A 26,446-nucleotide genomic window follows, 5' to 3' on the forward strand; every position below is an offset into this window, starting at 1 on the left:
CCTGGTAGATATCAGAATTGAGTTGAATCCTAGGAACCAAGCTGGTATCAGAGAATTGCTTGGTGCAATCAGGAATCCACCCTCCTCCCCCACCAAATACATACATTGGAACAAGATATGGAAGTGGAATCATTCCAATGATGTTTTTCTTAAAAAAAAAAAAAAAAAGCATCATTTTTGCTAATGTTTGAACTCATGATATTTGAATAAAATATATAACCACAAATACTTCTTGTACATTCTTGAATCAACATATTCAAGTAAGTCCTATGTCTGGGATTGGAATGTTTTATTTAAGAATCCATAAAGAATTTTTGAATTTCCCTTATATTGTCAAATATATACAGCATACCACCTACACAACAACTGCTAATATTTCAGTTCTAGACAAAATTGCATTGCTTATTGTATTTAAAATAGTCTATTATGGTACAAGTCACATGGTTTAAAATAAGTTACTATCACCACTTTGAGTTATTTGTTCTCTAGCAGACACTGTTAATAAAAAGCTTCCCATTACATGTTAAATAAAGCGTTAGTAAGATTGACTTTTGGATAAAGGAGAGATGACCTAATTAAAATTCATAATAGACAATGTCAGTAACCTCTCTTACTTTCAATGATAAACTCTCCTTCAAGGATAATTTTGAGAAGCAGATATGCCTGGTTGGTAGGAGCTGTTTTCTTCCCTTTAATTCCAATTAGAATGTAACATTGTTAAAGGCTATAGATAAGTTCAAGTGGAAATTGTACCTTTGCTGGAGTTGTTTGTGTAGCTAAAATGTCCAAAGGCTCAATCTGATCGGTGTAGCAATGGCCAGAGGAATGTAAACAATTACCTCCCAGATGCAAAAAAAGAAAAAAACAAAAAACAAAAACAACAGTGTAATGACAACCAAAGGGCCTTCTGGCTGTTACTATTCAAAATATTTCTGCTCTGAGTTACTGAACCTCCACGTGCCCCAGTCCATAGTCTGCAAAGCTTCCTGGTAAGCCTCACTGCCTATGTGATACGGACTATAAACCTCCAGGTTCAGGTGAACAAATCGTTAAGAGCTCCAAAGACATTCTCGATTTGCCATAAGTATGATTTAATGTAGAAAGAGTAAAAGGTTTTTTTCAATAATCTGCTGTGTCATTTAACCCAGAGGTGGCTGACACTCCATCAAACTCACGTCTGTGTACCACAGGGCCACCTACAGCAGACACCTGTGGCTCTCCGGGGGCTTTATTTCTGGCCAGGTGCACATGCATCACCTGCTCCATTCATGTTTGGAGTGTCATACAATTAAGGGCCTGAGTCATGTAGGAGCCACCAACCCATTGCAGAGAGAGTTGGCTTCCTTGCCCCCAAGAGGGTAACTCTGAGGCGTGTGCTACATCCGTCGGAGCTCGCTAGCATGACCATATCTCATTCACCAACAGCAATAATCTTTCATAAGGCAAGCTTCACTGGCTTTCTTCCTTCCTTATCCCCCTCTCTTCTCTTGCTACTGGATTCTTACCCAATAAACCAGTTGCACTCCAGTCATTGTCACAGACCCGGGCTAAGAAATGTAACTCCTTCGTAAGGGGTTCCCTGGGTTCTACTAATGCTATCTGTCTTCCAGGACTCATAATCTGACTGAACGTGAGATGTTCCTCTGCTCATTAAGTCCAAAATATGTTAGTTTTTTTTTCCTGTAGCATTTAGAACAAATCATTTAATTCTTGTGTGCAACATCTGAGGAACTAATTGACTTTCACTGGAGAGATATATTATAGAAAGAAGCTATCTTGAAACCTGAGATCCTATGTAGGATGATAAAATGGTCACACTGTTTGTGACATATATGAAATGAGACTGACTGAGGGAACAAAATATTACAGCATCATTCTCATATTCAATCTATATGATCTTTGACTGACATGGAGGTTGACCTTTGCCTCCCCCCTCCCTCTCGCCACCACCATCACTCTACTTTCCCTTCTATTTTCGTCCTATTTGTGGAACAAAGCCTTGGTTATTTGATTTGATCAACAAGAAAAATTGAAGGTTATTTTTTTAAGAGTTTCTTCAACAGTAGGGGGAGCTTTTAGCTTACATGGAAGAGAATAGTATTTCTAATTGATTTTCTTGGTAGGGAAAATCAGAAAAATGAAACATTATGGTTCTTTCAAGATATGTTTTAGAAGAATTAGGCAGTCTCTGATTCCATTTTCATGAATGACACGGTAGCTTTCAATTTGTTACCCATTTAAGGAACACAATAGAAAAAGAAGTATTGCTTCTTACTGACCTTACTGATGTGATCTGGTCTTATTCTTGAATTACTAAATGTGGCTTATATCCTGGAGCAGTCAGAATATTCTAGAGCTCTTGGAATTATGTTACAATTGTCAGCTTTTTGTTTCCTAAGGAAATAGAGTTTAGGCAAATGATAGTGAAGGAAGCCTACCCTGACCCAATACATTATTCAATGAATGGATGGATGGATGGATGGATGGATGGAGGAGTAAAGAAAGTGTGAATTACCTTAGTCCTCAAAGAGTGAGGCCAATTATTATACACATACATACATTTTTATGCATTCTGAATTCAAAAACCTTCTGAATAAATAGTCAATTAACTGGAAGGAAAAGACAAATTCTTATAGCGAAGTTTTTCTTATTTCCAAGATGCTTCCCTGCAGAATGGGAATCTATATTGCTTTTTCTTTTCAGCTAAATAATTTATTGTCTCATTAACTACCTAGGTTTGAAATTGTGTATGAACATGAGTCACTAAAATCATACTCAATGACCTGATATTATAAAAATGCAGACTGGAGAGGGAGAAAAAGCTCCAGGGAATTTTTTCTTGCAGGAAACCATATTCTCTCCTTGACTATTTTTGTGATATGAATTACAGAATCCTTTGTTTAGAATTCCTCTGACACAGCATTCCTTTCTGTCACTATTTAAAGAGGCAGTGTGGCACAGTGACAGCACCACAGCTTTGCAGTTATAAAACCTAGGCTCACAAGGGAAGGATACTAACATATTGAATATAGACTATGTCTTAAACTCCTTCTTAGGTGTGTGCATTTATTATTCCGTTTAATCTGACCTTCTGAACATTATGATGCACCATAAATCATGGGTCCGAGCATGGTTTGGAAATAATCTCTGGGTTAGAATCCAGACTCTATCACTTCTAGAGTATGTAATCTTGAGAAAGTCACTTAACTTCTCTGTGTTTCAGTTGTAAAACTGCAAAAAAGAGAAAAATGGTGACGATGATAGTAACTACATTGCAGTGTTATTATGGGGATTAAATGTATTCTTTGTTTCTAAAATACTTACATTATTATTGGGCAAATAATGAGAACTACATAGTGTGGGTTTCTTTGGTCCACAATTTTAAAATTAAAAGATTATTAGAGTGATAATGGCAACTGTGTATATGGGATATTTTTCTAATGAGTGAATCATGCATTAGTGAGAATTTGCATCAGGATCTGTTTGAGTAGGTAGGGTATCCCTTGCTCTGATATTAGGAAATCATGAGGCAGTAAACTACACAATATTCTAAAGACATGAAGAGGCAAAATGAGAATTAAAGCTCAGTGCTTGTGACACGGAAGACAGTGAAAGTATATTTGCATGGAAGATGAATGGGTAAGTAAGTTAATAACATGTCTGAATTCTGACTCTTTCCATTATATCAGGTTGCTTCTGGTTCAGGCAGTGTGTATATCAATTGAAGAAAAGCCTTTGATCTCCTTTGACAAGTCAGATGAGTGGTATCATCTATCCTGTCAACCACAACCCTATTACAGATCTCTTACATGACAAATGAGGTGGGTTATGAGAAAGTCCTTTAAAAATTGTGAAACACCGTTTTCAGTGTATGCTGTTATTTGGCAGGTGATATGGTGTGTGTCTTAAAACAAACCTGGATTTGAATCTTGCTAGGCTTGCGACTTTGATAATTACCTAACCTTTCTAAACTTCGGATAACTCAAGAGTAATGACTGTAACAGTTTCTAATTTGTACTGAAAACTGAATGAGGCAGATAGCATATGTGACGTAGCTTTCTTAATCCTCACTGGGGTGCTAATCAACACAGTGGGTGTTCAGTATCAGCCAGATGTTATGATCAAAATATTGTTGTTTGTAATCCTTATTGTTGCTTAGTAAGAGACATTGGTAGGCCGCATTTCTTTAGAGCAATAGCATGTGTCTGACATGCATGCTAAGATCTCCCTATCCTATGACCATGGCAGCCGTTGCTCACTCACTGTGATCTTCCTTTTCCTGCTCTGGTGGACAACAACTACTGACTGGAATGGTACATGGGATATAAGTTATTTGCCATCTTTCTCCCATAAGATTATTTTCATGGACTGTACTAAATATGGAAAATGAAGATAATGAATGATCCAAATGCAATTTTTTAGGCAAAAAGTAATCCAAGATGATGGCATGGAAAGTCTTAGTCCTCTTCCCATCCCCACCCCCCGAAGTACTAATGTAACAACAATCTACAGGCCAAAATAACTTTTGGAGAAATTCAGATTCCTATTAATAGGTCACAGTACCCTCAGGTAGCACAAAGTTGACTGTGAATAGTCTCACATAAGAGATAAAAAGAGTAATTTGATTTTACCTATTTCCCTATCACAAGCCCAAACAACTTTGTACTGAGAGAAATCAGCTTGCCTGTGACTTCTTCCTTGAGGAGAAAGAGTGGAGCTTGACTCCAATGCCCAAGGCTGTAGTTTCTGTTTTACCTTATCCAGACTGCTGACAGGACTGGCATAGTTTGTATGCCTGGGGGCAGCTAAGAACAAAAGAAAGTAAAGGACAGCTTGCTGCAGCTGGCATTGCTCTGGGAAACTGGGAAAAGGTATAGAACCTCAAGCTGCTCTCCCAAGAGAGGGAAAGGAATGGAGTATCCTCCAACATCCAACCTTGCGGTAAGTCAGAAAACAGATAGGGAAAGTAATTATAGATTCTTAAAAAAAAAAAAAATCTGTCTAGTTAGTATTCCACCGGCATAAGACCAGAGAGTACAAAGTGATGGCAATATTTATGTTACACAAAATAGATTTTAAGCCAAAAAATGTCACAAGGGAAAAAGAAGGTGACTTTATGACAAAAGTTCTAATTCATCAGATAAATATAACAATTATAAGTATATATGCACCCAACATTAGAGTACTCAAATACATGAAGTGAACATTGACAGAACTGAAAGAACTAATTGATAGGAATACAATAATAATAGAAGACTTCAGTACCACATGTTCAAGAATGGAGAAAATACGCAGACAGTAAATTAATAAGGAAACAGTAGACTTGAAAAATCCTATAGACCAACTGGAGCTATTGCAGAACATTCCACCCAGTAGCAGGGGAATACATTTTCATCTCACTTATGCATAGGATAGTCTCCAGAAGAGAGCACATATTAGGTCACAAAACTAGTCTTTACACATTTAAATAGACTGTAGTCATATCCTCTCAGGCCATAACGGAATGAAACTTGAAATAAGTAATAGTAGAAAAGCTGGAAAATGTATGAATATGTGGAAATTAAACAACACATTCTTGAACAATCAATGGGTAAAACCTGAAACCCAAAGAAATATTAGAAATATATTGAGACAAATGAAAACCAAACATGGCATACCAGAACTTAAAGGATGCAGCAAAAGCAGTACTAAGAGGAAAGATTATAGCAATAAATGTCTACATTTAAAAAGCAGCAATATCTCAAATAAACAACCTAACTTCACACCTTAAGGGACTAAAAAATAGGAAGGAAAAAAATCAAAATTAGCAAATGGAAGGAAATAAATATCAAAGGATAAATAAAATAGATAATAGATAATTTAAAGGATGCCTGGGTGGCTCAGCAGTTGAGTGTCTGACTTTGGCTCAGGGCGTGATCCTGGGGTCCTGGGATCAAATCCCACTGTCAGGCTCCCTTCATGGAGCCTGCTTCTCCCTCTGCCTGTGTCTCTGCCTCTCTCTCTCACTCTGTGTCTCTCATAAATAAATAAATAGAATCTTTAAAAAAAATAAAAAATATTTAAAAATCAATGAAATTAAGAGTTGGATATTTGAAAAGATGGACAAAATGACAAACCTGTAGCTAGACTAAACAAGAAAAAAAAGAGAAGACTCAGATATAAAAAATTAGAAATGAAGGAAGAAATATTACAACTGATTCTATAGAAAGAAAGGGATAAATTCCTAAAAATATACAACCTATTAATACTTAATTATGCAAAAATAGAAAATTGGAACAGACCTGTAATTAATAAAAATATTGAATCAGTGAACAAAAATGTCTCAAGAAAAACAACAATGAACAAATCCAACACCAGAGGATGTCACTATTTCTACCAAGATATTTTTTAATATTTTATTTATTTATTTACTCATGAGAGACACAGAGAGAGGCAGAGACACAGGCAGAGGGAGAAGCAGGCTCCATGCCAGGATCCCCATGTGGGACTCGATCCTGAGACCTGGGGATCACACCCTGGACAGAAGGCAGGTGCTCAACCACTGAGCCACCCAGGCATCTCTTTCTACCAAAATCTTAAAGAAGAATTAACACTAATTGTTCTCTCTTTTTCAAACTCTTGCAAAAAATTAAGAAGAGGGAACACTGTCAACCACATTTTATACAGACAACATTACTCAGATACCAAAGTCAGAAGAAGGCAGTATAAGAAAAGGAAATTACAGGTCCATATCCCAGATGAGCAATGATGCAAAAATCCTCAAAAAAAAAAAAAATAGCAGTACATTAAATTCAGCAGCACATTAAAAGGATCAAACATGTGACCAAGTGGGATTTAACACTGGGATGCAAGAATATTTCAACATAAGAAAATCAATTAATGTGATACAACATATTAAAAATATAAAGTTTTAAAATCTCATGATCATCTCAATAAGATGCTGAAATAGCATTTGACAATATTCTACACACTGTCATGATAAAAACACTCCAAAACACAAAAAGATTAGAAAAAAATTACCTCAACATAATTAAATCCATATATGAAAAGTTCAGAGTCAATGTCATATTAAACAGTAAAAATTGAAACCTTTCCTCTAACATCAGGAACAAGAAAGGATGCCTTTCTTACTACTTATATTCAATATAGTTCTGGAAGTCCTGGATAGACCAAGGTAGGAAAAAGAAATAAAATTCACTCTAAACAGAGGGGATCCCTGGGTAGCTCAGTGGTTTAGTGCCTGCCTTCAGCTCAGGGTGTGATCCTGGAGTCCTGGGATCGAGTCCCACATTGGGCTCCTTGCATGGAGCCTGCTTCTCCCTCTGCCTGTGTCCCTGCTTCTCTCTCTCTCTCTCTCTCTCTCTATCTCTCTCTGTCTCTCATGAATAAATAAATAAAATCTTTAAAAAAAGTCACCCTAAACAGAAAGAAGTAAAAAAAAAAAAAAAAGACTTCATTTATTTATTCATGAAAGAGAGAGAGAGGCAGAGACACAGGCAGAGGGATTAGCAGGCTTCATGCAAGGAGCCCAATGTGGGACTCAATCTCAGGACCCCAGGATCATGCCCTGAGCAGAAGGCAGATGCTCAACTGCTGAGTCACCCAGGCATCCCAAGAAAGAAGTGAAATTCTCTCTGTTCACCAATGATATAAGGTTATATGTAGAAAACTCTAAATATTACACACACATACATAAACACTTTAAAAAATTCAGTAAAATTGCAGGGCACTAAAATAAATATACAAAAATCAGTGTGTTTCTGTACACTAACACAAACTATCCAAAATGGAAATTGGGAAAGAATCCCACTTAAAATAGCTTAAAAAGAATAAAATGCCCGAGGAAGTGAAAGGTTTGTACACTGAAATCTATAAAATATTTATGAAAGAAGTTAAAGAAGACATAAATAAATGCAAATACATCCTATGTTTATCGATTGGAAGACAATATAATTAAAATGTTTATACTACCCAAAGTAATCTACAGATTCACAGCAATACCTATAAATAGACATTTTTTAATATAAATTAAAAAAAAAACTAAAATTCATATGAAATCATGGAAAACCTTGACTAGTCAAAACAATTTTGAGAAAGAAGAATAAAGATGGAGGCTCCTCATACTTCCTGATTTCCAAACATGTTACAAAGCTATAGCAATCAAAATAGCATGCCAATTGCCATAAAGACAGACCAATGGAGCAAAATGGAAAACTAAAAACAACAACAACAACAAAAACCAAAAAAACACCCCACACATAATTATCAAATCATCTTCAACAAGTGTGTCAAGACCACACAATGAGGAAAGGATAACCTTTCAGTACATGGTGATGGGAAAAGTGTATAGCCACATGCACAAGAATGAGATTGATTTCTTATCTTCCACTATATATAAAAATAAAAACACAATGGACTAATGACCTAAATGTAAGATGCAAAACTTTATGACTCCTAGAAAACATTGGTGAAAATTTCATAACATTGGTCAGGGCCATAATTTCTTGGATGTGATTCAATAAGCACAGGCAACAAAAGCAGAAACAGACAGGTGGAATTACATCAAACTAAAAAGCTTCAAAAAAAATAAAATAAAAAGCTTCTACACAGCAAAGAAAGCAATCAAAAAAATGAAAAGGCAATTTATAATATGGGAAAATACACTTTCAAACTATATATCCGACAAGGAGTTAATATCCTAAAATATATAAGGAACTTCTACAACTTCACAGGAAATAACATAAAATAAAAACCAACCAAAAAAAAAAAAAAAACTTGATTACAAAGCAGGCAGAAATCTTAATATATTTACATTTCTCCAAAAAGCATATGAATGGCCAACAGGTACATGAAAAGAATTTAACATCAGAAATCATTGGGAAAATGCAATTCAAGACCACAATGAGGTATCACCTCATACCTCTTAGAGGGGCTAAAACAAAGAAAGAAAAGATTCAAGTGTTGGTGAAGATGTGGAGAAATGGGATCCCTTGTACACTATCATTGGGAATACAACATGGGTGTAGCCACCATGGAAAACAATATGGAGGTTTCCCAAAAAACAAAAATAAAAATATCAGTGGATCCATCATTCTTACATCTAGGTATATACCTCGAAGAATGGAAATTGGGGTCTCAGAAAGACATTTGGACCCTCATGTTTGTTGTAGTATTAGTCATAATGATCAAAACATGGAAACAACTGAAATGTTCACAACAGATGAGTGGATAAAGCAAATGTGGCACATTATTCACGCTTCAAAAAGAAGAAAATGCTACCCTATGCAATGAAATAGATGAACTTGGAAGACGTTATACTAGGTAAAATAAGACGGTCACAGAAAGACAAAGACTGTTTTGATTCCACTTATACATGAGCTGTCTAAAATGGTCGAACTCTCAGAAACAGAGAGTAGAATGGCAGGTGCCATGGCTGGGGGGAGGGGAATGGGGAAGAGCTGTTCAGTGAGTATATGCCAGATAAATAAGTTCTAGAGATCTGCTGTCCAGCGTTGTGCCTGTAGTTAACAACACTGTATTTTGCACTTAGAAATCGAGGAAGTATGTCTCCTGTTGTGTTCTTGCTACAATAAAAAGGTATATGTTAATTGATCTGAATAGTCATAAACACGCTAAATAAATCACCAAATTTGAAAAAAAAATCAATGCTCAAAACATTCAAAATTTCTTTAATCTTAAAGATACATATTTTTGAAGGTTTTATGTATGTCGGTATGTATTTGAGATAAAGAGAGTGGGAGCCAGGGGAAGAATCGAGGGTGGGAGAGAGGGTGAGGGGAAGAGTGAAGCAGACTCCGTACTGAGCACAGAGCCTGCTGTGAGGCTCCACCCGGGGTTGGATCTCTGGATTCTGAGATCACGAGGTTGAGTCACGACTTGAGCCCAAAACCGAGTTAGATTCTTAACAGGCTTCGCCACTCAGGTGCCTCAACGGTGCATTTTTGGTGCAGGTGTGAGGATTCCACCAGTAATTGTTCAGAAAGTGATGATTTTTGAAATGTTTTCTCATTTAATCCTCCTTATACCAAGAAATGTTATGTTTTCCAGACAAGGAAATTGATATTTGGAAAGTAACATATTCAAGGTCACATGACAGTTAAAAATTGGAGCCCAGGACCTCAACCTTGCAAGCAGTACAGAGTAGCAAGTCCTCATGTAACCTTAGGATTCCCAGGACATGAAGAAAGTCATGCCTATTCATTAAGGGCTTGAAAACCCAGATCAAACCCAGTCTCCTTGTCTGCAGCCTTATTTACATAGTCTAAGTTTTTTACTCTCCTTCCATTATTTTCTCATTTTAATGATCATTTAATAAATATTTAAATAACTATTATGGATTGTGACTTTAAGTCACAATCTAATGGTAAGAGTTATATTCTAGTGATTATAACACAAGGAAATGACATAAATGCAGTTAGCTAGGTTCAAGTATTCCAGGAGGATTCAGAGGCAGCAAAGGCCACTGTGACTTGCCTGGTTGGAAGTAGCTTCTTACCTAAAATGACATCCGAGCTGAGATCAGAAGGGGTGATAGACAGGAAGGACAAAGAAGGATTGTGAAATGATAAGGTGTATTATAGTTTCCCTAGAATAACTTGGATTCATACTGCGGAGTTCTGGGGAATGAAACTTGATAAACATATTAAGGAGACTCTGGGCACAGATTTGAATTCCGTGTCTAGATTTTGGATTTTGTGGTTGGAGTTGATACCGTGCTGAGCAGCTGAGACCCACCCTTAGGAATGAGAATCAAGTGTCCTTCTGCTGGGGGGTGTTGGTGGCAGACTTCACGCACCCATCAAGCTCCCTCCTGGGGCAGCCTGTGTCCAATGCCTGGTTATCTGGCTATAAAGTTTTGGCTCCTTTACCACAGGTCAGGAAAATGCTGATGAGTTAACTTAGCTGCTGTGAATCATCACAGCCTTACTTACTTTGCCGGGTCCTGATTACTTCTCTCACAGCTGGTTATCTGGGAGGGCTCCCTAATGGGCCCCGGCACTAGAACCCAGGGCGTCATAGAATGTTTAAGAACAAAAAGTACATTGAAGAGTTTAGTACGATTGTTTATCTTTCGAGATGGCTCATTGAGTTTAAGCTTTTACTATGCTTCTTTTTTTCCCCCAAAGCACTAATAAAATGATATCAAAGGAATAATGTCATAATAGAAAAAAGAACTAAAAGGGGACCCTCATTTTCAAAAAGATATTTCTATAAACTTCAGCTAAACAGAAAATCTGTGAGAACCAGCACTATGAAAAAGACCACAGTAAAAAAAGAAATAAAAATAAAAATAAAATAAAGAAGTATTCCAAGATAAGAGAGGAAGGGGACACAATGGGAAAGAAGGCAGATATCGCGAAAACAGGAGGCAGAAATTCTTCAAATGCAATGTATATTTTAAATGTAAAGTGATACGCGTTAAAATGATTAAAATAATCATTTTCATTGAATGAGGAGAGAGATGTGGTTTTCAATCTGTGAACTAAATCCTCCTCTTTCATAAAAGGGCCTCAAGATGATCTATTAAATTACTAATTTAGAAAATATCATTTAAGTGTGTAATCCCCCAATATAGGCCTATGTCCAAACAAATATTGCTGAGTCAGAAATGGACTGGGACCAGAACACGAAGGAAAGATCCTCTCTCCTTTAGCATAAGCTCCTCGAAACTATTTTATATTATTTTTTTATGTGCCTGCATTTGTATGACAATATTTAAAATAAGGGACATACTGATACAACAGCCACGACTGATACATTTAGAACACTTGAGTGTGGAAAGGACGCAAGTAGATTAAAGACTTAAGAAGTCACTAGAAGTTCAGCCAGGTAATTATGATGACAATGGGAATAGAAAGTACCACTGTCATTTCTCAAGGTCAGACACCAAGGTCAGGCATCTGACACTATAGGAGGAAGGCGAGAGGAGATAGTGGGTCAGTCAGAGTAGCAGGTTTGAAGGATCGGTGTAAACACTTTTTGGTTTAGATGCACGTAGAACAGATGCTAAAATAGGCTCAGCAGGCCACCGGAACTGTGAGCATGATGTGTGGGAAATAATTAAACCGCAGATCCTATTGTGTTCGTTTAAAGAGAAAACAATCTTGAAATATTAATCGTGGTGTTTGTATATGTCCTACTCCTTCCCTTTTCATTTGAAGGGGTTGAAGTACCTTGAAAAATGCCTGGAGTTATCATAGCAGGAATGGCAAGAAAAGGACACAGCTTGTATTTAAAAAAAGAATTGTAACCAGGTCCTGAAGTCAAAGTAGTGCAGACAGAGGGGATGCGAAGATCCAATTAATCCCCTAGGAAACTAGAAAGAGCATGGAGAGGAAAAGAAAGAAACATCAGAGGCCCATGTAAGAGTGAAGAGGAGTCATATGGGATCTGAATGGGGTGGAGAAGATGATGGGTCATGGAGGCCATGAAGGAAGTTGAGGGTCAAAACTGGGGGCTGTAGGGCTTTGGATGAGAGCATCAAAAGACAGCAGGACCTTATGGAGCCAGACGGGTGGGAGATAAAGTAATGGCTTGACAGTGTTAACTCTCCCGTCAAGGTAGCAGCTTACCTCCCCTAAACAGAGACTGGCAGGGCTTCACCTTCATACAGGAAAAAAAAAAAAGAAAAAGGTTTCCATCAACCATTTCCCATATGTCACCAGAGACTCTTTCAACAGAAAGATGTGCACCCATGCTGTGATTTTGTTCTGCTTAGCACGAGGAAATGCCTCTTTGCCTCGGCCAAAGACCCTCGTGAGCCTCACCAAAGCACAGAAGTCCTTGACTTCTGAAGGGACTGTGGTAGGATGAGCTTTGGAAGATAGTGGGTCTGGGCCTAGGGGGACACACACTCATTATCCTCTGCCATTCAGTGGTTCAACTTATACTGGTATTGTCACTTGATTTTCCAGTGTCTACAAGGGCTGTCTTTCTCAAATTTAGTAAAATCTTAGTGGAAAAGAACGATTCTTGTGTAACTATCTCATGCCCTCGTGCAGAATGAGGTCTACCATGAATACTTAATCACAATTATTGACTTAATGTGGTTAAGTGTAGAAATGCGGAGAAATGTTAGTTAAAGAGGTGCCAATGTCAGTTATATAAGATGAATAATATTTGATGTTTTAACGTGCAACATGGTGACTGGTTAACTAATAATACGGTGCTGTATACTCAAAATTCAGCGAGAGGAGGTCTTAGATATCCTCACCAGGAACTTGAAGAATGAGAACTATGCAAGGTGATGCATGTGTTCACCGACTATTTCCTGGCATGTACATACGTATCAGGTCATCAGGTCATAGCCTTGAACTTACATGATGTTACTTGTCAATTATATTTCAACAAATCTGGAAAAAAAAAATCCTACACATTAGAAAATGCCAATATATTTCTTGAGAATTTTTAGAACTCCTGCATAGTGTTAGACTCCATTCCGAAAAGACTGACTTTAAAAATAAGTATAAATACATGAAAAAAAGTATTAGTCTCAAAAGGACTGTTCTCTCTCTTCCTTGTTTTCCGCTTACTTTGCTCAGTAGTTCTCTCTGTGAGAACAGGAAACTCTCTTCCAACATAAAAAATACCCAAAGAAAGAGAAACTGTACAAACCAGCTTGAGTTAGTCTCTGAAATATTTCAAAACCTATGCTCACCTTTTTTTCCCCCCTTCCTTCTTTAGGTATTCACTTCCTTGGTACCTCATTTTTCAGTCTTTCTTTGATTTATATTTAAAAGCCTGGGTGAGATGAATGCTTTTGGAACTTAAGTATTTTTAAGGCAAACTTTGCTAGGGAAGGGATTAATAGGGATCAGTAGGGGGAAAGCTGCAGCGTTTGCTGACATAGTTCGAGCAGTGGTGCCTGCGCCAACTCATCCTGGCTGGTGCCAGCTGGCCAAAGTGTGCTACGCATGGGAATCTCACGTGTCAGAATTGGTATCAGGAAAACTTTTGAGAATGTTTTGTTGGACATTTTAATTTTAGATTAATGGATAACAAATGTGTTGCTCTCTCTCTCTCTCTCTCTCTCTTTTAGTTAGGACACGTTGGTCTCAGGGACATTTTATTCTATTTCTAATATAAGAAAGAGCAAATGTCAGGATGTTTTGACCCTCATCTGCCCTTTTATTCAATCTCTTTGGGAACTCAAAAGAGGCCTCTGAGATCAATATCTTATACTTATATCTTGTTATGATGTTTAGATGATGGACTCCGAATTTAGCGTGAGTTACTTTTCTCTCTGCTCTCTACTAAGTTTGTGAATTTTGTTTGTTTCCTCTTCTAAAAAATATGATGGATATTAATAGTGCCAACTATAATGCAGGATTTTCAGTACTGAGATAAATCATTGAAGGCTCTAGTTCCTAGCCTGAGCATATCGACACTCAAAAATCTTGGTTTTGGAAGTATTATTGTAAAGTGAAAATGAAGGCTGGAGGAATGAAGACATTTACCAAAAAGTTACAAAAACAGCATCACAGTCCAGTTGGGTTTCAATGTCATTCTTTTGATTTCAAATTTACCTTCAAAGCTTTTCTTCTATATTCCTTAGCTCAGAGAAGCTCACATCTTTTTTTTTTTTTATCATTCTTCTCAAACTATGATTTATGTTTTTAAATTTTCATAAATAATAATAGTCAACAGGACATAATACAATCTTATAATCCTGAGTAGAATTAATCCATGTTTGTAACCCTAACATTTTGAATTAAAATGTGGAACCCATGCTATAAACATGAAAAATATTTAGACTTCTATATGTGTTGGATTTTAAAGTCCTTGAGTAGGTGCTAATGTATCATCGATGCCAATACAGGCCATGATGTAGTATATTAAGAATTCAATAAATACCGCAAAATAGATTTTCCCTCAGAAAATACATTAATGTTGGTAATCTAATGATTTCTGTGTGTTGCTACACCATGAGATTGACAATGAACATTAACAAGATCAGTATCAAGCTATAATTGATTAATTACCTGCTCTCTAATATAATAATACTATTAACTTTGAGTTATACTTAAATGAATTATTTGAGCTCTAAAAATTACTGAAGCAAAAGATTTTCAGGAGAATGTATGACATAGATAACTATCCAAATTAATAATAAGAAGCTTTTTCCCCATGTACTTGGACAACCCAATTTCAAAAAAAAAAAAGGTGTATGTGAAGAGATAAATATGTAATTTTTTGTTCAAGTAGTGATCAGCATGAACTGGAAAATCATGTTACGCCCTTCTAGCTCTGTGACCTAAAATTGAAGGTTAATAACTGTCCTTACTCCCCCTCAAAAATAGCTTTAATGTGGCTGTATTCCAACATGAGGAACATCAAATAATTCATATGGACTGATTCTTTTTATAATTTATAGTGATTTTTTAGCAATTAAATTTGTGATAACTTTAATATATTAGCAATAAGTTTTGATTTATTGTAAGAGTTGCTTATTTTGAAGTGATTTTAATGATCATATATGATATTTTTAGATTAGTTTCTGCTTAAAAAATATTGTACTTCGTTTCTGATACATGGACAAGAAAGTACCTTATAGTAACATAATTGAATATGGAGCTGCATGAACAAGCAGCCATGCAAACTGAAATAATTAGGGAACAAAAGAGGATAATGTGCCAAAAGAAACTTCTAAAGGTTCTATATACCCAGTTGTGTAAGCCTGACTTGTAAGAATGAGACTTGAATCTCTCTCACCCTCACACAGCACAACTAAATTTTCACTAAGTACGTCGAGTTTTATCTTCAAAATCTCTCTCCAGTGCATCTGTTTCTATAGTATAAAACCGGAACAGGCTAAAATGTCTCTTGGGTGAACAAATTCCAAATCGACTTTTTTCTTCTTCTACTATCTTAAAGGAATCCAAAGTGATATTTTTAAATGGAAATATGAATATTTCATATCATACTTTTGCTCAAAAGGCAAAAAAATATATATCAGCTTCATTCATTCATCAGGAAAATTCATCAGTTTCCCAGTGGCCTTACGTAAAAGTTCAGAAATTTTATCATGGTCTACGAGGTCTTGAATAATCTGACACCACCTCTCAACTCTAGCTCATACACTTCTCTTTTATCTCTCTTTTCTCTCTTTCTGAAATTTCCTTCAAACATGATCCCTGTCACTACAAAATATTTGCAGATAGTCTTTCATTTCTCTCAAATTTTATTTTTCTCACTATTGTATCTTTAGTGCTTTGTATTGTGCCAAAACCATAACCAGCTCTTAGTATACATGCATATATTTTTAATGGGATGATTGCATGGATAATTGAAAGCATGGGTGAATAAACTAATAAAATACAATGAAGTGCTATTTGCAAATTATTAATCCACCTTATGCATTAGACTTGCGGTGGCTAAGAAAATCTGTGTTGATATAACATCATGCCTGTTGCAGGGTGAGACCTCAGGAGGCATGATGTCTCAGCTTCCTCTTTTGAGCTTTATCTCCTGCCATGAGAAAGCATAGCTCAGGTACTCGGGATCCCAGAATGTGGATACATATGGTGAGGACTTGTACCCCAACCACAGCTTAGAGTCAAGTAGTTGATCTGAATTGAGCTCAGCTGACCCAGAGCTGACACACAAGTACATAAGTGAGAAACAAATCCTTTGTATAAGCTACTCAGTGTTCAGGCTGTTTTCAGTGATAGCTGAATAATTTATAATTTTAATAATAATTTATAGTGGGAAACAAGGCCATCTATTGAAATTAGATAGTATAATATTAACATATCTTAATTATATCTATAATATGTATATATAATTATACCATGTAAACATAAATACCTGTGATAATATGTAATATGTAAATAAATTACCTATTGCTATCTAAGTAAGAAAACCATTCTGACACTCATTCTAAAAGCTTAATTAAAACTTACAAAAAATGTGTTGAATTCCTTTACAGTTGTCAAGAAGATTATTTTCCTTATTTTAACTCCCTACATTTCTTTCAAGTTACAGCCATATTAAACTTAGAGTACTGTTTCATTCTTTGTAGCTAAATATATGCATTGGAAGAAGTTGAATCTTGTGGATTCCTTGAAATTCTTGCTTTCATCTTCTCAACCATATACCTCTGTTTGGCGGAGAAATATCTTTGAAACATAAACCAAGGCTAGATTTTATTTTCCCTTGTCCTCTTCCAAGAATTGAAGAGTAATTGGAACAATAAGCTTATGTTCTGTAGCTCTCACTGTACTGCTTTAGCGGATTGCTATTACTTTTCATAAGAAGGCAGACTGTACAGCGGTTACCCACAGGGCATGTGTTTCTGATGAATGGCAAGTGTGGGATGCCTCAGTCATTAAAAACTCCGGGCGGAATCTATTCCTAGAAACGCATGCTGATGCTCACAGGCAGTGGTGCATAATAGTAAGAAATGAATAAGAATTATCTTTTTTTTCGCTAGCATACACATTTCAAGTTTTCCATAAGGGTATATTTTAGGTTCACTGGTTTCTAAATGCTGCATCATATCAACATCTAATTTATTAGTCTCCTTTCAGACTTCTTTGAACTGCAAGAGACATAAACGTCATTTAACCCACTTTTATAAGATGTGTGGGGGCTTTAAAATATATTGATGCTCAAACCCATTCCAGACAAACTTGGATCATTGGACTTGGGCAGGAATATAGGTTTATTGAAGCTCTCAGGTTAATTTTAATATGCATCCGGGTTTGAGAGACTTGATTCTAGTCTAATCCCTTTATTTCATTGAACGGAAACTAAGGCCCAGAGAAGTAGTTTGGTTTATTCAAGATGACTAAGGAAATCACTGTAAACGTTAGTGAGACCCATCAAGTTCCACAACATAATATTTCTTGTAATGTAAGTGCGTCCTCTTAATCAGCATTATTTTTTCTTTTTTTTAGCATTATTTTTTCTATGACTTTTTCCATCCATCTCAGCAAATATTAGCTCAAAGTCTGAATTCAAGCTTATATTACTGTTAAACATACAATCTTATTTTATTTTATATACACATATAAGGTATGTATATACACACCTATAATTTGAGTCAGTAAATGTATTTCAAAAATGTCAAGTTCAAAATTAAAACTATTTCATGTATAAATATAATGTGAAGATTTTTAATGACGTACCATGTAGTCCTTTTTACACTAGTATAAACCACAATTTGACTCATATTTACTTGGTCACATGGCATCCCCACATAATAACTGAGAGAACTCATAAGCAGGTCTGTTGCATTTGTTTTACATATGATGAAGACTAGGGAGGAAAAAAGTAAAAAGCAGAAAGCAAAAAAGGTGAGGGGGGTTGCTTACAAATATGAAATAACCCTCAAAATTGTATGATTTTGAATATTATATATGTGTGTATATATGTATGATATATATGTATATACACACACACGACTGTAAAAAATAAATCTAAGTAAATATGGAAAGGGAGTCTGTAAGAATACATATTGTCTTCATAAGCTAACCTCTTTCAGATTAAGAGAGCTATAACTAGTGGTGAATTAAAGTAATTTTTAAGTAGATTTTACCAAATCCTGCTGTGGTCCCGCTTCTCTTCATAGAGTCACAATAAAAGTAAAGCAAAAAAACTGAAAATGACGTATATTTGACCTATGAAAAAATAAGAAAACAAAGAGAATTAAATACAAGTATTCACAATTAACTTATATTTTCAAAATTCCCCTCTTTCTAAAGAATGTACTGTAATTTAATATTGCCTAATTCAGTATATGGTATTATCATGGAACTTTTTGTTTTCCACATATCCTATTAATACACTTAGTTACCAGGAATACAGACATTAATATCTCAGGATAGTGAATCTCCCTAGTAAGTGCTCCCTGGGGAAAAGCAGCAATTTACACTGTTAAACAAATGGATCATCTTATTAATGATGATCATGTTAACAACACTACCAGAATCTAATGTTATCTACACTCCATGGCTGGAAGACTCAGAAGTGTCCAAAAGATCCTTTCCTTTTTTGCTGTTTCTAAATGTATCTCTCGGAAGGCTGGGGCTGTCTAATGCCCCTTTCACTGCAACAAGGTCATTTTTAATGAACAAAAGTTAATTAGGCCCAAATGTATCTCTTTTGGTGCAACTGGTGCTATCACAATTTGAATAGTCTCAGACTGCTGGGCATAGGGAGGAAAAATTAGAAGTGTATCTCACTAGCAATGTCAATCGAGTATTTTTAATGAAAGAAATTCCACTGGGAGTGGGAGGAAAGAAATATGAAAGGCCTAGAAATTATTTAAGGGGAAAGAGGACAGGAAATTTGCAGAATGAGTATCAGAAACCTAAACAGTGGAAATAGAATGATTATGGAAGGCAATTGAATATGAATGTTGAACACAGATTCCAAAGCATCACTGACAGCAATTGTTGATGTACTAATTAAACACGCACACGTACACACAACGTTGACGTAGAAGCACTTTGATGGTCTCAGTTAATCCATATGTCAGCATAACCTTGATCTGATTTAACTGAGTTTACTGGTTCACTTATTACTACGATATGTTAACAAGCTTGCCTTTTCTGTTTCTTCTAAAAATTAGTCCTATCATTTTTCAGTTGTATCTTCAAATTGACCTACCAGTTATTTGCCACAGGAATATGATTACCTGTTAATGAGAACTAGGGAACTAAACAGATCATGAAGATGGATTTTTATATGATAATAGACATGGAACTATGAACTAGTTTATGTCTACAGATTGAACCACATAAAATTGCTCTTTTGGGTCAAAAATTGTCAATTATCAGCAATTCTGTGTGATTCAGCACATCATGGGGGAGAACTGATTTTGAGAATGATGGAAATACTTAAAGACCTATCTAAATCACCTAAGATTTAATTCTATAAGGAAGACATCTCAGTACATGCCTTGGCAAAAATCATTTTATAGTAAGTGTTCTTTCAAAGAAGTTGTAAGCAGCTCCTCTCACCAACCCAATTCTGCTGACTAGGACATTGAATTTCAAGTATTCTCCAGATTCCTTTGATTCAGCACCCGGTACACTGGCTCTTACTCCTCTTATCTGCAGCCTCTAGAGTCATTGGAAAACAACTCTCCAGCAGCCTGGTCTCGTGATGTCTGCCTTCACAGCCACGTTTTTACTCTTATTGTTTCACTGACAAATTTCACCTGCGAATTCTTGAACTCTGGGGTTTCTTATATTCAAAACAAAAGAGGTATGAAGTCTACTTTTCAAACAAAGTAAAAATTTACAAAAAGAATCAAATTGCTATATATTTACTTAAAAATGTGAACTTAGAGATTTGAAATAAAACTTTAAGAATCATTATTAATCCTGTAGTTCATTTTACAGCACCCTTTGGAATTGACACAGAGGGTGATGGTGAGGGCCATGATATGGAGGGTAGATTGGACAAATAGATCAATGGGTTTTTTTTTTTTCACACTTGAAGAAGAGGATGCATATAAATGGTAATATTTTAAATAAGCAAGGAGTCAAATCTCTAAATGAATAATGAATAAATAGAAAATCTTAAAAATAGGTCTAATTATTTCATGTTTTCAATAGAATGCAGAAAAAACATAAAGTATGTGATAATATTTTCAAACTATCCCATGTTATGACTAAGTGTAAATAAAAGAAAAAAATGTTAACTTACATGAAGAGATTTTAAATAATTTCGAATTTGATTTAGAATTGGGAAAAACAGTAAGTCATAATAACAGAATAGAGGGTATCATTTCTAAACTAGAATTGTTCTGCTTATATTGGTTTCTGTTGGTAAATTCCAGCATATTACTTAACCACTCTGTTATTGGATTTCTCATATTTAAAGTTAATAGGTCAAAAATTCAAGACTCCCTTAACAGTTCATAAAGTTTGACTATTATTCTATGCTATATAAGCAAAGCCATTTTAAATTACTCCCTGTTGTTATTTTGATCAAGCATATTTTTTATTGACATAAATTTGTTAGGAAACTCTAGCAATACTAAATAAGGTACTTTTTCTATTATTTTCCATTGACTGTTCTCAAGAGTAACATGTTGGCTTTCTCAGAAAAACCCAATATTAATAGCACATCAAGAAAGAAAATAATCAGCGTAAATTCATCTTGAAAGTTACTGTCTGTAATGCGGATTATTTGTTGCTCCACAAAATAACAGGCTGACGTTTATGGTTCCTAAATCAATCCAATATTAGAAAATAATGTTCTTTGTAAATTCAGGTAGAGAACAGTGCTGAATTCTCAAATGTGTATTACGGCTTTTATTTACTTTATCTAGCTATTTATTTTCTGTTTACAACACAGACCGAGTATAGTTGTCAAACACATTTTGTGTAGATTTTGTAACTTGTTTTAGTACATGTGATTTCATGAATCCATACATTTTTACTGAAAAGCCCTATGTCTAAGACTCTCTGCACTGGACATTTTGGTGATAGGACATGTGCTCTATTCCTATGTGATAATAAGAAACACAGGAAACGGTGCATTCCAATAAAATGTATCATTGGCATGATACCAAGGGACTACTAGAGACACTAAATAGAATGTACAGAAGAAAAGAGAACACCACCAGAGGCAAACCTGACACGACTGGATTTGCATAACATTCCTGAACTTGGGCTCATTTCCAGATATATAGGCCCAAATAGAGAATAATGAGCAAGGAGTGTATGTTAAATGTATGATGCACCGAGACAAATAAGCATTCAGAGAAAAGCAAACAAACAACACCAAAACAACCCCAAAACAAAACGAAACAAAACCTATAGGAGTGGCAATGTTACCAGTACAGCCTGGACTCAGGTAGTTGGTTCAAATCCTCACTCTGATCAAAATGGTATGACATTAAGGGGGTAAACTTCAGCTTCCTCATTCCTAAGTTTATCTCATTTGGTGATAATAGTGTGACAAATAAATTCAATCATTGTATAGAATCAAGGTGATTGGATAGTGTCTGACTTTAACTAAAAAATAATTGCTAATAACCATCATAACCTTTTAATGAAGCAACTTCAAAGACATTTGCTTGTGACAATGTTGAAATACTAGGCTCAAGGGTTTGGGTATTTCATCAAGATTGCCTAGAAAATGAAACTTTATTTTTTTTTTTTTAAGATTTTATTTATTTATTTTAGACAGAGAGAGAGCACTAGCAGGGTTAGGGAGGGGGCAGAGGGAGAGGGAGAAGCAGGCTCTCTACTCAGCAGAGAGCCCAACATCTTGATTCCAGGACCCTGGGATCACAACTTGAGCTGAAGGCACATGCTTAACCAACTAGGCCACCCAGACACCCTGAAATTTTTTAAAAAATGTTTAATTGGAAATTTTATTTTGTGTCACCATATATTAGTCATTAAAAGTGATTATAGCAGAGTAGGTAAAGAAAATAAGAAGCAAAAATAAAATAAAATAAATAATAAAATAAAATAAAAAAATAAAATAAAATAAAATAAATAAAATAAAATAAATAAAATAATAAAATAAAATAAAATAAAATAAAATAAAATAAAATAAAATAAAATAAAATAGTTGAGCAATACTGGTGACTAAAACTGCATAGGGCCACGCACCTGCATATGGAATGTGATGGGAATTTAGAGTCAGGGCTGACTCCAAAATTTAGAATGAGAATGACTGAAGGGAAAGACCTTTGACAGAACAGACGAAATCATAATGAGGAGCTGGTTTGGGCAGAAAGGCAATGATTTTAGTTTGATATATTTTATGTTTGAGATGACATCTAAATGTCAGCATATCTGCCAATTTACGTTAGAGATGTGTTTTCATTGTGTCAGGTTACTTTCACCATATTGGTTGAAGCCTCATGATAGACACGGGGACACTATACAAACAAAACTGAGAAAATAATCTCATTTTACAGATGGGAAGTTAAGGAAATTGAGACCCAGCCAGATGAATTACCCGCAGAGCCAGTTTCCCTAACTCCCAGGACATTACCCTCCTACTCCACTTTGTGACTCTATGGAGAACAATATTAGGATCTATGAGAATGAGCTCAGATGTTAGGAAACATTACCCAATTAAAGGTAATCTCCTGGTCCAGTATGCCTACTACTTTAAGGAAAAATTTTAAGGAGAAAATATAAAGAGACCATATCCAAATGTCATTACTTAAATAATTTATATAAAACATTGCATTTCCTTTGTAAGAAACTCATTTAGTAAGTATTTAGGAAAATGTGCAATTAAAGTAAGTCTATTATGTGAAATAAAGAGTTTGTTAACTTAAATAAGGAAGTAAACTGAAGCAATCTAGTATTGCCAGAAATTGAGTATGTTTGGGAATAGCAGAATTGCAATTCAGGACAAGTATGCTCTAGCAAGCCACAGGCAAAGCCGTTGAGGGTTTGAGGCAAGCTGTATTTGTGGGCAAATACCACAAAGTTGGGGAAGTCCAGCTGGAGTCCAAGCAGGAAATTCACTGGCTTGAGGAGGGGGAGAAATTCTTAATGTTCATGGGTCAGGAGGTAAGACTCTGTCTTCTGTGAATGAGGCATTTACAGGAAATCAGTTTCTCAGTTCTTAAGTTCTATTCTTTTGAGGGTTGTATGTGTGAACGTCTCCATTTCTTTTTCTCTGGCTCCATTTTAGATTGAAATCCTTTCACAAGTTAAAAACTTCATACGTTGAGGCACCTGGTGCCTCAGTCAGTGAAGCATCCAACTCTTGGTTTCTGCTCAGGTCATGATCTCAGGGTTGTGAGATCAAGCCCCATGTTGTGCTCTGTGCTGGGCAGGGAACCTACTTAATATCTGCTCTCTCTCTCTCTCTGTCCCTCTCTCTCCTTCTCTGCCTCTCCCCCCCCCCCTCTCCCTCTCTCTCTCTCTCTCCCCCTCCCTAAACAAACAACTTCACACTTCCAAACACTAGATTTCTATGTGCAAAGACAGGTGATGCTATCTTGATGGAACAACGGGGATGTGGATTCAGTAGTTCTGTGTTTGGGCTTGTTCATGAATTTTTTTTTTTTTTTTACATGTTCTACAGGTGATTCTTACTTACCAAGAATATTGAGAACTACTGTATCCTGGGAAGAGGGAGACCTTCCAAATAAATGAAAGTCCCATTGTTTCAGGGGGAGAACAAAATACCGTCTTCCCCAAACTGTGTAGTTCAGCACCAAAGACAGTTCAAATGGTTACCAAGGTTACACTAGACATTTTTGGAAAGCCTAAAGTCTGATAATTATGCCCCACAATGTTAAGCTCGTTAAGTTTCTTCTCTACCTAGAAACATACTTGTGACTCTCTGGAATCTTATCTTATTACAGATTTTACTTCTCCAGGAATTCTTTATGACCTCACATAGGGTATTAAAAACTCCTCACTGCTCTTGTGATCTAAGTATTCACAGGATCCCCTCGTGCACACTTCTTTTCTCAAATATTTCTACTCTTTTCTCCTATATCTTTGTAATGTGATAAACACATGCCTTATGGGATTACTTTCTTCACTTCCTGCTTCCTCCTGAATATCCCGGGCCTCTAAAAGGAGGGAATCTGATAGACTGAAGATTTGAGTCTCTCTAAAAATTCATATGTTGAAATCCTCCCCTCTGATGTGATGGTATGAGGAAATGAGGCCTTTGGGAGGTCATTAGGTCTTGAGGGTAGAGTCCTCATGAGTGGGATTAATTCCCAGAATGAAGGAATGCCAGAGTACCCTCTCACTTTCTTTCCACCTTATTGAGGACACAAGTGGAGATCAGGAGTCTACAACCCAGAAGAAAGCTTTTACTAAAAATCTGGCCATACTGGCACCCTAATCTCAGACATCCGGAATCCATAACTATGAGAAATAAATTTCTGTTGTTTACAAGCCTCCTAGTCAGTGGTTTTCTGTTGGAACAGCCCAAGCTGACTAACACAGGGCCTATTCAGAGTAAATTGATATTTGCCAAGGGTAGCCACTCCTTAGGGACCTCACCAGCACTCTAGGGAAGGAGAGTTGTTATAATTCCTACATGTAGGCCACATGTGGAACCTGTCGGATGGGACATCTGACCATCTTACAGTATTGCATTGGAGCTCATATGTACCAAGGTTCTGGAGAAGGGTGGTGGTCAGTTACTACACAAGTTATTAGAGAAGAGCAATTCAGGAAAAGTCTTTGAGGCAAGATGATACCCATCATGCTGAAAAAATATGAAGTGTGACTGAGTACATGCCGGACGGCAACTTGCTCGATTATCTCCACGAATGCAGCCCAGAAGAAGTGACTGCAGTTGTCCTGCTGTACATGGCCACACAGATCTCTTCTGCAATCGAATATCTAGAGAAGAATTTCATCCATAGAGATCTTGCAGCCCGTAACTGCCTAGTGGGAGAAAACCATGTGGTAAAAGTGGCTGACTTTGGCTTAAGTTGATTGATGACGGAGACACGTATACTGCTCATGCTGGAGCCAAATTCCCTATTAAATGGACAGCACCAGAGAGTCTTGCCTACAATACCTCCTCTATTAAATCTTGCATCTGGGCTTTCGGGGTACTGTTGTGTTTTATTTTATTTTATTTTTTTCATTGGGCTAGATGATTTTTTATTTTTTCTATTTTTTATAATAAATTTATTTTTTATTGGTGTTCAACTTGCCAACTTACAGAATAACACCCAGTGCTCATCCCGTCAAGTGCCCCCATCAGTGCTCATCACCCATTCACCCCCACCCCCTGCCCTCCTCCCTTTCCACCACCCCTAGTTCGTTTCATAGAGTTAGGAGTCTTTCATGTTCTGTCTCCCTTTCTGATATTTCCCACACACTTCTTCTCCCTTCCCTTATATTCCCTTTCACTATTATTTATATTCCCCAAATGAATGGGAACATATAATGTTTGTCCTTCTCTGATTGACTTACTTCACTCAGTATAATACCTTCCTGTTCCATCCACATTGAAGCAAATGGTGGGTATTTGTCGTTTCTAATGGCTGATGAATATTCCATTGTATACATAGACCACAGCTTCTGTATCCATTCATCTTTCGATGGACACCGAGGCTCCTTCCACAGCTTGGCTATTGTGGACATTGCTGCTAGAAACATCGGGGTGCAGGTGTCCTGGCGTTTCATTGCATCTGCATCTTTGGGGTAAATCCCCAGCAGTCCAATTGCTGGGTCGTAGGGCAGGTCTATTTTTAACTCTTTGAGGAACCTCCACATAGTTTTCCAGAGTGGCTGCGCCAGTTCACATTCCCACCAACAGTGTAAGAGGGTTCCCTTTTCTCCGCATCCTCTCCAACATTTGTGGTTTCCTGCCTTGTTAATTTTCCCCATTCTCACTGGTGTGAGGTGGGATCTCATTGTGGTTTGGATTTGTATTTCCCTGATGGCAAGTGATGCAGAGCACTTTCTCATGTGCATGATTCTAGTGGGATGTCAATCCCAAGGGAAACTACATAGAC

The 26,446-nt window shown here is 36.4% G+C and overlaps 1 long non-coding RNA gene across 1 annotated transcript in view; it reads right to left on the minus strand.

Annotated features, from left to right (window-relative positions):
• The window catches only part of LOC140632727 (uncharacterized), a 49,265-nt gene extending 24,977 nt beyond the window's left edge, over positions 1-24,288 (minus strand). The window contains exons 1-2 of the long non-coding RNA XR_012030420.1: positions 24,052-24,288; positions 18,560-18,641 (exon numbers count right to left, since the gene is read on the minus strand). This is a non-coding gene — a long non-coding RNA (uncharacterized lncRNA). The remainder of the gene's footprint in view (positions 1-18,559; positions 18,642-24,051) is intronic.
• Between the last annotated feature and the right edge of the window lie 2,158 nt (positions 24,289-26,446).

The sequence above is a fragment of the Canis lupus genome, chromosome 4 (assembly GCF_048164855.1).
Source record: "Canis lupus baileyi chromosome 4, mCanLup2.hap1, whole genome shotgun sequence".
NCBI lineage: Eukaryota > Metazoa > Chordata > Mammalia > Carnivora > Canidae > Canis > Canis lupus.